This window comes from Cryptomeria japonica, chromosome 8 (genome assembly GCF_030272615.1).
Source record: "Cryptomeria japonica chromosome 8, Sugi_1.0, whole genome shotgun sequence".
NCBI classification, from domain to species: Eukaryota; Viridiplantae; Streptophyta; class Pinopsida; order Cupressales; family Cupressaceae; genus Cryptomeria; species Cryptomeria japonica.
The window spans coordinates 92,888,682-92,902,761 of NC_081412.1; positions in this window are offsets into that span (position 1 = coordinate 92,888,682).

Genomic DNA, 14,080 nt, shown 5'->3' on the forward strand with positions numbered 1-14,080 from the left:
CATACGTTGCCAATTAGGAAACTACTCAAGAGGATACACTCAAGTATAGCCCTAGGATAAGATAGATTGAGGCACTTTGTGATGAATAGTGAGTACCAAAACATAGTACTTTGTGATGAACAGGGAGTACTAAAATATAAGCAGCACTTTGTGATGAACAGTGAGTGCAAATGTGAGCAGCACTTTGTGATGAACAGAGAGTGTTACTAGGATAGAGTACCATATGCACTTAGATAAAAAGTAGCATTTTGCGATGAACAGTGAATGCCACTATGACTGACATGATTGATTTACTTGACTGCAGGAGTATTTGCCTATGCTGGAGTCGCAAGAGAGATTCCCGTCGACTTAGAGGTTGTGACCAGAGTTGATGTTCGAGGACAGAGTTGCCATTGAGGGTATGGGCCTGTGATTTATTGTGTATGTGCCTGAGTTTCGGGAAAACATGGGGTTGTTGACTGTGCTAGCTGAGAGATGGCACTCAGAGACATGTACATTCCATTTGTCGATGGGTGAGATGATAGTCACCTTAGAGGATGTATACAGGATTCTGCAGATACCAATCGATGGGGAGCTGAAACCCTATGATCGAGAGGGAGATAGGGAGGCCCTGAGATGAGTGTTTCAGGATCTCAGCCTAGAGATGAGGGTTGGACATGTGGCATGGGACATGATGACACAGACCGGATTGGAGCTACCAACAGTACCGGCAGGAATGATCAGTGGGTTTCTCTGTCCGGACAGGGCGACATGAGGATTGGTTGTGTAGCCATATGTATTTTGACATCATTGTATCGTGACACTTATGATTTTGATATATATATGAGATGATTCAACCTTATGACATCTATATGCATGTCTATCTATGTGATGCATGTGATATGGATGCAAATATTTACATGAAGAAATGCAATATTTTTGTTCTTTTATGTTTTTTAATATGTTATGCAAATGTGAGTGGGAATGTATGACATGCAGATGAATATGATAATGCAAATAACTATTTACATGATGAGAATGTAAAATGTGCTAACATGTGTTGTGTGCAAGATGTGATGCAATTGTGATATCTCTATGTATGTATGAAATGCTTAATATATGGTAATGCAGGTGAAACTACATGAGATGCAAATATTTTTGTCGTGTCATTATACTCAGTCGTATGATAGAAGGTTACACAGAGTCAGGAAGGACTATGGAAGTCAATCGAGAAAGGGGAATGGAAGATAGAAGATATGAAAATGAAAGAGCTTCTCGTGCGTTATCATCATTGAGCTTTATTATGGCAAAATAGGTTATGACAATAGAGGCATATGTTCAACCTAGAAAGTCATTGTACCTGTTTGCATGGAGATAAGACAGTCACAAACAAGGAATGCCCCAGTTCACACTAGACTCTCAGTGTCCTCATATCCTTGGACAAGTCATAGCATTACTAAGAGACAATCCACAAACAGCAAAGAAAAATAGGTGATGATACCCCATCCTCGCCTTTCTAGTCAAAGACATCCTAGAGATAGAATCCCTAGTTAGAGACATCCTGGAAAAGCTAAAAGACATGTCACCAAAAAGATAAAATCAAAAGAAAACCAAGACTCAACACCAACATTCATTGTAGTCCTCAAGTTTAGTGTCTCTTGTCACTTGTATAAGTCTTATTTGATTGTGGTCACAATGTTTTCTTTCACAAAAGGATAGATAGCACTGAACCATATGTTGTCTGAGTCTGTTGAAAGATTTGATTTGTTGAAGCCCATTGCTACTATTGTGTCTCATCTGAAACTGGCTGAATCCATGAAACTGATACTTTATTGCGGAGAAGATGAAACTTTATTGCGGATTGGTGATGTAAGTGTTGCTTTATTGTGGATTGTACGCGGATATACTTGAAGAAAGATGGAAGAAAGTGTACTCCTTGAAACATGTGATGCTCTTAGTTCTACACCCATCACTAGACGTAGGATTTTCCTTAGCCACAGATAGGAGCTGATTTATTATGGATGGAAAGGGATGGAAAGGAATGTTTATTATGAATGACTAACCAATCTTAGGTAGATCAATAACAAGCCATGATGGGAATGGGGAAGTTTATTATGAATGGATAGGCTATGAGTGTGTGCAAAGTGAAGTGATGAAAGAGAATCTTGAAGGAGGGAGGAGCAATGTCTCTACTCATGGCACTGGTGACCCAGTTTTCACCATGGTACTTGCCCAGGGCACCACCGAAGTGGTTTTCACCGTTGGATGAAATGTTTTTCTGTTTTTCAATTTTGATTTTTTTTTTTTTTTAGTTTTATGATTTTTTTCGTATTTTTTATTTTTTATTTTTTTGTATTTTTAAATTAGGATACTCTGAAGAGCTATGTGTAAAACCTACGAAGGTGTATGTTGTTGATAGGATCCTCCAAAGAGTCACCCTCTGTGGTTGAGAGTTGATATGCACTAATCATAGGTTGTTGTAATGATTTAAGGACCAAGCCAATTTGGTTTGAACTTGCCCTTCTTCTCTCTGTCTTGCTGATTTTTAGGATTTTCTATGAGAATTAAGTTACCTACCTCAAATGTATGAGGCTTAACCTTATGATTGTAGCTGCATTGTTCCTTGAGTGAATGATGTGTAGCTTGAGTGTGTGTCTTCCTTGATAAAGGAACTGAGATAGAATTACTAGTGTGTGGACTACACAGGCTCGTATGCATGTCACCTGAAGAAGTTTGGGCATCCCTGATAACAAAGTCCTTCAAGGAAGCTCCATTAAAGGTCCATGATGTATCGCGAGAAGGGAATGGATGCATGGAACAAGTGGATGAGTGATGAAGGCTTATGATTGTGAAAAGAAGTGAAAGTAGGATAGCATGATGGAGACTTAGGATCAACAAGTGTTTTTTTTGACGTAAAATTGTAGAACTTTTGACCCCAATTATTTTGATATTAGGGGAGATCAACTCTTGTTCTTTTTTCTTCATAGGATTTTTATCCTTGACTTTGATTTTTGTAGAGTCCAATAGCTTTTGATTTTGATTTGGACTGAAGGACTTTTCTTTAGTTTTGACTTTTAGTTTTTTCTATTCATAGCTTGATTTTTCATCCCCAATGAGTAAGGGCTTTTGTGATTCTTGTTGATCCAAGTCTGGGAACGAAATGGAAATGGAATGAGTGGATGATATGGTAAAGCTATGTGAGTTCTCAATGGGGTTGGCGATACACTCAATAGATTCTTTGTTGGAACCATTCTTAGGACTATTGATATCAAGAGATGCTTGCACCACTAAAGGAGAATTGCATTCAGACTCAGTAGCCACAACACTAGGTGGTTCACATCCAATTCCTTGCAAATTATTTATAAATTGTTCCTATCGACTGAATACCTTAGGAGATAGTGGGAGTTGATCAACATGAAAGATATACTCACCACATCCCAGATCTTTAATCTTGAATTTTTCTTTGAGCTCTACTTGCTTTGGTGTAAAAGTTTTCAAGGATTCTAGATTCGCATATGTTGATGAAGGAATAGCTTCTTGATTGACTGGGATTGTTATTTATGATCTAGGTTGCAAATTGTTGTAATATATGAATGGGTTAGGATCAGCTTTGACGGTCACCTCAACTCCATTGTGTGGAAACTTGATGCATCGATGATATGTTGATGGTACTGCGCTCATCTCATGAATCCATGGGCATCCCAAGAGTATGTTGTATGTGAGCTCTAGATCAAGGACTTGATAAACCACATCTTTTGTAACTAGCCCAACTCTGAGAGGTAAGATGATTGTGCCCTTGGATGAACGCTCTTCATCATCATATGCTTTGATGGTAATTTTATTGTAGAATTCATAGCTTTGTTGGAATATCCCAATTGTTTAGTAGTGCTCAATGTACAAATGTTTAGACCTGCTCCTCCATCTATCAGGCCTCGTTTGATTCTATGTTTGTGTATGAAGGCTTCAATGTGTAATGGTGCATTATGTGGCTGACTTACGGAGGCGTCATCAGCTTCTGTGAATGTAAGAGAGTGTGGAATGGAAAGGTATCCCACCATGGCTTGAAACTGGTCCACGTTCAAATCAGTAAGAACGGCAGTGTCTCTCAAAATTTTGTCAAGAATAGCTTTATGTGTGGGGGATATGCATAAGAGATCAAGGATGGAGATAAGCATAGGTGTCTTCCCTAACTATTCTACAAGGTCATACTCAGGCTTGGTTGATGAGGAAGTGATGTTTTTAGTTGGAGCACCTTGCAAACTGAATTTACCTTGACGAGTTGTAACATTACATTCAGAGGTAGGTTCGAAAGAGGATCCAATTCCTTTCAGGATGATTTTGGGTCTTTGGGTAGAATTCTCAGGTGTTTTGTCCTTGATGAGAATGGTAGAGACATAATTGTCCATCGAAATGTGATTGATAGTTGAATCATAGTTATAGGATGCTCTGGTATAGTTGGTTTGGTCATCTGTGGCTTTAGTTTTTCCCTTGTCATACTTTGGGAATGGTTCCTTAAACATTTCATGTTCTTGATTAGATGAGTGTCCTTCAATCTCAATGTCACCTCTATCAATGAGATCTTGTATGATGTTCTCCAGTCAATGACAGTTTCCTATCTTATGACCCTTGCTCTTGTGAAATTCACAATACTCATCATCATTCCACCAATTTGGTTTGACCTTTGGTTCATATGGAGGAAAATTTGGAACTGTGATTACTTTGTTTGCCACTAGCTTCTTGAAAACTGACTCAAGTGGTTCTCCCAATGGGGTGTACTTCCTTCGTGATCTAGAAGTTGTTTGAGTATTCACTTGATTGTTTGTAGAGCTTGATCTTGAAAAAACAATTTTGGGTCGCACTGTATTGGCATCAACAACACCATCATTGACTGTGTTCATGTTTTTATTCCAAAATCTTGGCTTGTCTTTTCCTTTAAAGTCATCTTTGTTTTCCTTGAATATCTTAATGACTCCTTGTTCAATTAGGACCTTTTCTGTTGCTAAGCCTTTTTCAATGACGTCCTTGAAGGTGGACAAACAATCTTTCCTTAGATCATAGCTAATGTCTTTGTTAACATTCTGGGTGAACATTTCTACCATTTGTTTTTGTGGAATTTTACAAGAGCATATGCTGCCTAGATTTCTCCATCTCTGTAAAAATGATGCAAAGGACTCTCCCTCTTTTTGCTTGGTGTTGCACAAAGTAGTGACTGATATGTCTGTCTCTATGTTGTAGGAGAAATGTTCAATAAATGCCTCTGCTAAGTCACCCCATGACTTAATTCCAGGTGGAAGTCGGGAGAACCATTCCATAGCTTGATCACCTAAGCTCTATGGGAATAATCTCATCAAATATGTATCTTCTGAAGCTACCTCAATGCAACCTGTGAAAAATTGTCTTATGTGTGCCTTAGGATCTCCTTTTCCTCTATACTTATCAAACTTAGGCATCACAAAGTGTGTAGGAAATGGAGGCATTGGAATGCTCTTGTCAAATGGATAGGGACATATGTCTCTCATTGTGTAAGTTGGCTTCGGTGTATTTATGTCCTCCATTTTCTTTTGTAAGTCCCTTATTTGTTGTTCCAAATTGTTGTTAGGTGGACATCTACTTCTTGGACAATACCCCATGCTTGAGGCACCAATTAGAGGAGGAGCATGTTGCATAGATGGATGATATTGATCATACACATGTTCATATGGAGGAGGTCTATAATGATGTTGTGCATATGGACCATTTGGTATAGAGTCATGTTGAGGAACGAAATATCTGCTTTGTCCATGTATACCATACTCTATAGGAATGTCATAAGTTTGTTCTAGTGTGTTGCCCCCAAATTTGACGCGGGGTTTCCTTGAGTCCAAATTTTGAGCATGCCTTTGAATATCCAATTGCTTTGGTGGTTCATCCTTAGCATTGGTATGTGGTTGAGCATATTTCTCTGCATAAGACTTCCTTAATGGTCTGTGAAGGTGAGTATCATATGCTTGACCATGTGTGTATGGGACCTCTGGTTTTTGAAACAAAGATGATGGTGATTCAGGCACAAGATGTGGTCCTCTATTGCCTCCACTATTAGGCCTCCTTTGATCCATGTTGGAGTGAGTTTGTTGCAAAGGTCGATTTTCCATTATTTGAGACATGTCAAAATTATGAGGGATCTTAGCTCCACTATGTGCCATCACTTGTAAGAAATATTGGCTATCTCTCCTCATTATTTTCTCAACCAATCAATTGAAATGAGGATTAATAATGGTGTCTTCCACTTCTGTTGAAAGTATGAAGAAGTTGTCCATATTGTCATTGTGTGTATCATTGTTGTTTGTAGTGTCCATGTTCTCAACATTTGGAATGTTTCTATAGGCATCCATGTCAGGTAATGTAGTATGATCAGAATTGAAAAAGACATCATTGTCATACTCATAGGAACTCATGTTTGCGGACTCTTGAGCCTCTTTAGATTCTCTCCTAGATTTTTGGGAACAGGTTTCAACCATGAACCAGGTCTTGACCAAGATGTGTGAGACTAGATGAAAAATGGAAAGAGTATGGAAGACTAAGAGTTGGATGAAATGTAAATGAATATGAGGTGTACTTGCAATGTCCAAAGCATAAGACCAAGTATGTATGTAGTAGAGTAGGTGTGACTTCCAAAGAGATGATAGTTTCTCTTGATGAGGTAAGTTGACCTTGACTCTAAGTAAGACCAAATGAGACCCAAAAGTGATAGACCTTGATGAGGGACCACTTAGTAAAATGTTGTTGTATGTAGTATGTTGACCAAGTATGATGAGGACAAGCAAGTGACCTTTTGACTTAAGTTTAGACAAATGTGAATGTAATGTAAGGTGTAAAGCAATGACGGACTTTGTAAGACCCAAAGATAGGTTGAATGCTAGATGAAACCCTGGAGAAATAACTTAGGAAGCTCAAGAATTTTGAAACTGACTATGTTTGTTTGTTGGACTGTAAAAGTTTTTCTCAATTCTGAACACAGACATGCCTATATACTACATAGACATGATTTCCTAATACAGACGTGGTTCTGTTTAACACAAACGCGAGACTGAGATTTTGTAAATGCAATGTTGATTCTGAGAACACAGACGTGTTTCTTCCCTTCACAGACGTGGTTATACGACACAGACGCTATTATGTTAGACACATACATGTTTCTACAAAATTTGTGCAATGTTTTCCAATCTATGAAGTTGTTTTGTTGTGACCAAATCTGAATGTTTGACTGTTTTTTCGTGACAAGATGACACAGTGTTGATGAGGACTCAATGTTTGCAAGTGTCTAGACAAAAATGACTCAAAGAAAAGTGTGTTGTTTGATGTAAAATTGTTTTTCATACACTTGAAGACACAAAAGAGACAATGTTTTGTTGTTTGGTCTTGAATTTTTGAATGTTTAAAATAAGTTAAGCACAATTCTTATGGCTGGCCAAGACAATAGTTGTTGATCCCACATAGAGTTTCCCCCGAGGCTACGCTATTCAAAGCGGATACTTAGATGCTTGACCCCACTAGCTCCACCCTCGACACTTACTTCTCGAGGCAGCCAAGCATCAATCCCCATGAAAACTCCTCATGGTGAACTTTGTATCTCTACTAAGAACCGTATGTGTGCGGGCCGCTACCAGAGGTCCGACCTCCTGCCCCAACAACTAGAAGGATTATGGCTTCTAAAACAAAAGGTGCTAGTAAGGGCATCTGCTCGTGTGGCCATACATGCAGCACTTTCAGCTCTGTAAATATAGAAGGCTCCCATTTGGTAGGAGTTATGCCCTACAAATAATCAAATAAATTTGATCAAACGGGTTTATGGGGAGACATAGTGTCGGTATGAACTAATCAGCACACGTTATTCATAGTTTTCACCATGAATATAGTTATTTATAGTGGTTTGGAAGAAGATGGCTTTTATTTTTCTACCACTTGGGTCATTCTCTCCTCACTAGTAGTCCTAATGACCACACGAGGAGACAGGCCCTCTAAAGATTAAACAAAAAGAGCCTATTGCTCAAGACACAAAAGACAATGGTTCAATTTTAGTGCACCAATGGAAGTATTCGCTAGTCTATGAGAACAAGGCACACAATAAAGATCAAAAACCCTTGCCAAGGTCCTGCAACAAAGATTTATTAGTAGTTTGGATTGTTTCAAATGATCACCCCTTCCTGCAAGCACACAAGTTAGGTAAATTTTAGATCCAAAAGACTTTGTGAAATAGGGGCCTTCAACAATGCATTTTGTTGACCAATTCAAAGATCTGATTCATCATAAAAAAAGACCACCTGTAAAATTTCAAGAGATTTTCAGAAATGTAAGAAAATCCAAAAAAATTGCTAATTTACTCCAAAAATTAATTGTTTATGAAAAATCATAAAAAATTCATATAAAATGCAAAATCGATCCAAAAAATCTGAAATTTTTATTGGAGAGTCCTAATGGTCTTCCAAACTTGCCTAAAAAAATTTCTGCAACAAATCCAAGCAATTTGCGAGATATGAGTAAAATAATGCAAAACCCTAATTTTCAAAGATCCATTTTTTTAGGAATGATTTTGCATCAAATTTAAAATCACAAAGAATAGATCCTATGTATAATTCTAAGAGATTTCCAAAAATGTAAGAAAATCCAAAAAATTCACTAATTTACTCTCAAAATTAATTGTTTATGAAAACTCATAAAAAATTCATATAAAATGAAAATTTGATCCAAAAAATTTGAAATCTTTACTAAACACTTCTGATAATTTTCCTAACTTGCATAAAAACTTTTATACCAAAATTCGAAGCTGTTTGTGAGATCTGATCAAAATAAGGAAAAACCCTAATTTTTAAAGATCCAATTTTTAGGAAATATTTTGCATCAAAATTAAAATCACAAAGAATTTATCCTGTATATAATTATGATAGATTTCCAAAAATGTAAGAAAATCCAAAAAATTCTCTCATTTGCTCTCAAAATTAATTTTTTATGAAAAATCATAGAAAATGAAAATGTGCTCCAAAAATTCTAAATTTTGGATTGAGAGCTCCTGATACTTTCTTCAACCTGCAAAAAAGATTTGGTACAAAATTTCCAAGCCGTTTGTGAGATCGGATCAAATATCTCCGAGATCTTGATTTTGTGTCCAAAACCCTAGCTGCACAAGGCTATTCTCCAAATTGTTTTACAAAACAGCAATATAGGGTTAGAAAAATCTGCAAAAAACATAGATCTAACAAAAATCCATGTCCCACGAGGTGTGCCAAAATGTTTATGGTGAAAATGAATACAACAATATTGAAAGACTAAATGGATTCAACCACAAAACCCCAGCCTAACAACAACAAAGATCCACCATAACATATGAAGATTACCTAAGACAATGCAAATCAAATGAAATCACAAAGATTATACCATCACATGTCCAATAGGGTTTGGATCTCCATTCTTCCTATCTCCATTGATCTTGCTTGATATATTTGCTCTCAGATTTTATGTGTGCACAAGAGCTCAACAAAGAATGGAAATGTGGTTGCAAGTAGGCTTGATTGCATATGCAAATTCGAAAGCATAGTCGGAGCTGAATGCATAATGAGTTAGGATGCATAGATTGATTAGGGTTGATAATAAAGGAAGCATCTCCTTATATAGAAGATACTATAAGAAATGGAGGGATAAGATTGAGAGGTGTAAAAGAGGTCGGCTATGATTAGAGGGTAGGTAAAGGAAATAATAAAATAATGAAAGGGGTAGGTAGTGTATGAATTAAGAGATGAATGACATGTGTCATGGGTAGAAAAGGCTAATGAATTAATTAAATAAATAAAGATTTATTTAATTAATAGAAGAAGTGGGATCAATTAAATAAATAAGATATTTATTTAATATAGGAAAAAGGATAATTTAAATAAATAAAAGTATTTATTTAAATGAGAAATAAGGCTAGAAGAGGATTAAATGAATTAATTAAATAAATAAGGATTTATTTAATTAATAGAAGAATTAGGCTAAAGTAATTAAATAAATAACATATTTATTTAATTAGACATAACAATTTTAGGTGTCTACACTTATGAATAATGTTATTTTATGGATCTTTATCATGGACTGACACTTTTCCCTTATATTGTGATGTGTTATTTATATGTTGCATGTTTGCAAGTGTATTGGGATGCGAGGGGATGATTTTCCTTCACTCACTCCAGTGAGACAGGGAATGTCATGATTCTCCTTCATCAGTGTGTGTGTCGTGTCTGTATATATATATATATATCTGTGTGTGTGTGTGTATGTGTGTGTGTGTATGTATGTATGTATGTATATGTATATGTATACATATACATATACATGTGTCTATATACATGTGTGGTTCTTGGTACAAGACATTGCAGGTACTAGTACCGGGTAGGTATGGGGTATTGACTCCACCTAGTTTTGCACGTCTGAGCATGTCTTATATATCCGATGGGAGTGGAGGAGATAGTTGTTGTACCTTAGCTTGACCCACAGTTACACTCGTGTGAGTGTTGTCAGTCGGTTGTCTTTCTCGTCTAGTTGTTATGCATATTATGGTGCCTTGGTTTGGTCATTTTGGAGTCGTCATTTGATTTGTCTTGGTTTTGCATGTTTCTATTTATTTAAATGGTTAGTTGATTTAAATGGATGATGCTATCTTGTGTTGGCGTAATCATTTAATTAATATGCTCTGTGATTATTGATTTATTTAAATTAATGATTGCTAGGTCAAATGGTTAAAAGGGCTTAATTTATTGTGTAAGGTTGCATTGATATTTTTGTGAAATAAATAAATTGCCAAGCCATTTAAAAAGGTTAAATGCTTATGTTGAAGAAAGTATTTATGGGAAAAGAAATAAATAAAAGCTTTCCTTTGTATCTTTCCATTTGACCTTTTTTTTTATTTATTCATTGGAAAGAATTATTATTTTGGGGAAAGAAATAAATCTGATTGCTTTTACTTTTTAAATATTTAAATTTGATTGGATGTAAACTTTAACCTAGAAGTTTAGGTTAAAAGATAATTTTTCATTCTATTATGGAAATTCACAGGAAGGAGAAGAGGAGAATTTTTGGAGAGAAAATTCTGGGAAAACTTCTTGGAGGAGATGGAAATTCAACCTAGTTGCAAGACTGGAATTTCTTCATCTCTTTGCTTGCTAATTGCGTCAAGGTTGGAGGTTCTCTTCTTGTTTTGAATTTGTTTTTTTGAAATTTTCAGTTGCTTCCTATGTGTGGAAATTTATACAATCTTCCTGTGGATGTTTATGGAATAATTGGAATGGAAGAAATAGTATTTATTATTGTTGGTTTTGTGAAATCTATATCATATATTTGTATTTAGGAAGGAAATGGTTCATTTCTCTATGTGTTGTGTGTTTGATCTTGAAAATCAATTTCTTGTTTTACCGCTTCTATTTGGAATGAATGAACTAGATTTAGCTTGTTGTGTGTTTTCTAGTTTCATGTTGCATAGATTTGGGGCTCTTGTGGGTCTATATTTCATCTTTTACCTTGCTGGTAAATATCCTTTTAAGAAAATTGGATTTGGCACTATGTATGTCTGTGCCTATGAACTGATCCGGGAATGAACCGTTTTCATGTTTAAATGATTTGGTGGAGTGTTGATTTTAATGCCTTGGAGGCATGTGTTTTTGTTTGTTTCGTAGACTTTACCACTCCCGTGATGGGCTTGTCTCATCACGTGAGTCGGTAGTGTTTTCTACCTGCAGGTAGTGTCTACTACCTGCAAGTAGCAGAACTACTGGTCCGCACCACCACTACGCAATAGCAGTGCTACTGGTTAGTAGAACTGCCACCGATTGGTAGCAGCACTACTGATCGGTGGGACTGCTACCAGTTGGTAGCAGTGCTACCGGTTGGTAGCGACTGCTACCAGCAGTAGCGGCACTATCGGTCGGCAGTACCGCTACCGGTTGGTAGCAGAGCTACCGATCGGTAGTGGATGTTACCAGCGATAGCAGCACTACCGGTCGGTAGGGTTGTTACTAGTGGTAGCAGCACTATCGGCAGGTAGTGTCTGTTGCCCCGGGCAGCAGCACTATTGTGGGTTGGCTTTTGCCACTGCTTGACCTTGCGCCTTACCGGTGCAAACCGGTATGTGTTATCAAATTAATTTAATTTTATTAAGTGAACATGTTGATGTGGTTGTTTTATGTTAAGCATAAATGGTGATTTTTCATGTGATTTTTATTATGTGGTTAATAAATTTATCAATGGAAATCAAGGCATGAATTAGAGATTCAAATTGGTAAATTTGGCTATGTTCTGAAAATGAATTAAATGCCTGTTAGGAATTCATGTTATAACCGGTTGAATGTTTAATGTGGATTTCATTCCTAATGGAATATTGATTTGGGAAATTGAATAATGTGACTGTTGTAAAGAGTGTTCTATTTTATATTTCAATCAATGATGTTGCAAGTGTATTATGTGTCATTTTGGTTTGTGGTTTAGTTGTCCTGTGGAGGTGTTTTTGGTACCTTTGACCAAGAGATATATGTTGGCTTTGTTATCTTAACCATGTAGTGTCTTTGCCTTATGGTTAGCCAAGAGTCAATATGTCTTTGTTTGACCACTTGTTTCTGATAGTGGTGTTATGGATGTCTGCTTCACCATAGGGTCCTCAGGGAGTGACTATGTTTGTTTAGTGTCCTTTGAGAGAGTGGCTTTCGTTTGGGGGTTGTGCCCAAAGTGGTAGGCATTATGACCCTGCGAAAGTCGGATAATAACTAGTAATCTAATGAATTGATTAGGTGGGTAGTATCATAACATTAATAGAGATAATTGCACCTCGTGCATAGGTGAGTACTAGTACAAGGCTAATAATGTTGTGAGAAGGCCTGGAATGGAAAACTAACCACCTTGTCTTCACAAAAGGTTGGTAGGGTCCGCATGAGACTTAGTTGGAACTGAAGGTTCAGGAGAGGTTACCAAGATAGTGAGTTGGGACCTATGGAGGTTGTACCAGGGTATCCATCTTAAGTTATGCGATGACACTCTCTCATTTGGTTCACTTGTGTGTTTGTGATGTTGAGTCACCCAGATTTTGTGGGGTCATTTTGTGTTGTCATGGAGTCGTATTGTTTTATCGACCATCTCATGCTTATGCTTGTTTGAGGATCCTCAGCTATCTCCTAGCACGATGGGGTGATTCCATTTGGGAATTACATGGTTGGGTGGTAGTGCCACTTCCCATTGGATGTTCGGATTTGTACCTTCATGTGAGGATTGTCTTCGTAGGTGTTCCTATGGTTCGTGACTCATGCTTTATCTCTTGTTGAAGATTATTGTTATTTGGAGACCCTTGTGGTCATTGTATCATTGTACCATTGATCTTATGTAACCTTGTAACTGGATGAGATCTATCCTTTATGTCTATTGAGAAGCTATGTATTGGAAGAGCAATGTAATCCTATGTTGGGATGTTTTTATCAGTTTCATGTATGATGTTAGTAAATGCTTATTGAAGTGGAAATTATATTGTATCCTTTCAATCTTTCTTTGATGAATCTTTATTTGTTTATGGCTTCTTGTGATCATTGAGTTAATGATGCATATGTGGATTTATGATCTTCGTGGAATTTATTCTTGAAGTTGATTCTTCGTTGGTAACCCTTAAAGAATTCTGATGTAAGTCTTTCGCTTGTGTTATCATGCATATTGTGTAAATGCACTTATGATGTTTATACTTTTAAAAAAAATTGTTTCACCCTTGTTGTGGGTTTTCCTTCGAGGTTCTTGGTGAGGCATTACAAGTGATCCTTGCATGCAAGCTCATTTATGAGGGGGAGTCACATGTGGACCTAGGTAGGTGGGATGAATTTAAATTGGGGGAAAGGTTAATGATGATTAGGCTTGGGTTAATTAGGTTGAATAAAGGGGGTTAAATGGAAGATTTGTAAGAATCAAGATATTAGTTAATTAATTATGGTTTAATTAACTAATTAAGATTAGAAGAAATATTGAAGAAATTGGCTAAAGTTGGTGATTAGTTCTAATTTTAGAAGAATTAGAGATTTTATATATTGGGGGACAAAATTAATTAAATATAACTTAATTAATTTTA